Below are 647 nucleotides of genomic sequence, written 5' to 3' on the forward strand. Positions count from 1 at the left end.
CACCCGCCGCCCGCCGCCCCGGCCGCCTCAGAAAGGCAGGGCGGCCCGGGGGCGCCGGGGCCGCTCCCGGGCGCCGCTCCCACCCCCCTCCCCCGGCGGAGCCCCCCAGCCTGCAGCACTCACCCTCAACGGCCGGCCCGGCAGCGGCGTAGTGCAACGCCCGCCTCCCCTCTTCCGCCATTGGGGGGGCCGCCACCCTGCGGCTCGCCGAGTGGCCACCGCGCACGTCAATCAGGAAAGGGTGAAGGGGAGCGGCCCCGCCTCTTATCCGGCCCCGCGGCCTGCTGGGAGCTGTAGTTCCGCGCGCCGCCGGGGCTGCCCGCCACCTGCTGCCACCTCACGGTGGGGCGACCGGGCCCCAGGGCCTCTCCGTGGCCTCCAGGGCCTCTGCCCTATGGAAAGTTTTCCTCGGTCCCGTGGTTAGTTCGGCTCCAACGGACCTTGAAAGGGTGTTTGCTGTTTTCTGCAGTGTTGCTGCACTGGGGGAGCGTGTGTGAGCTTTGGGGGTGCCCGCTCCCCCCCATACACACGGTGCCAGCCTTCTGGGAGCGTTTCCAACGCACTGAGCAAAATCCACCACAGCCGTCAACTTGGGAGCTCATTGCCTGTTGGTCCATCCAGATCCCCTGCGTATCTCGTCACAAACA

The 647-nt window shown here is 70.0% G+C and overlaps 1 protein-coding gene across 1 annotated transcript in view; it reads right to left on the bottom strand.

Annotated features, from left to right (window-relative positions):
* Positions 1-178, bottom strand: part of RNF4 (ring finger protein 4) — a 15,282-nt gene extending 15,104 nt beyond the window's left edge. Inside the window, exon 1 of the mRNA XM_014936031.1 lies at positions 124-178. The gene's annotated coding sequence lies outside the window, so the exon portion shown is untranslated. The remainder of the gene's footprint in view (positions 1-123) is intronic.
* Between the last annotated feature and the right edge of the window lie 469 nt (positions 179-647).

The sequence above is a fragment of the Calidris pugnax genome, unplaced genomic scaffold, assembly GCF_001431845.1.
Source record: "Calidris pugnax isolate Ruff unplaced genomic scaffold, ASM143184v1 scaffold14, whole genome shotgun sequence".
Classification (NCBI taxonomy): domain Eukaryota; kingdom Metazoa; phylum Chordata; class Aves; order Charadriiformes; family Scolopacidae; genus Calidris; species Calidris pugnax.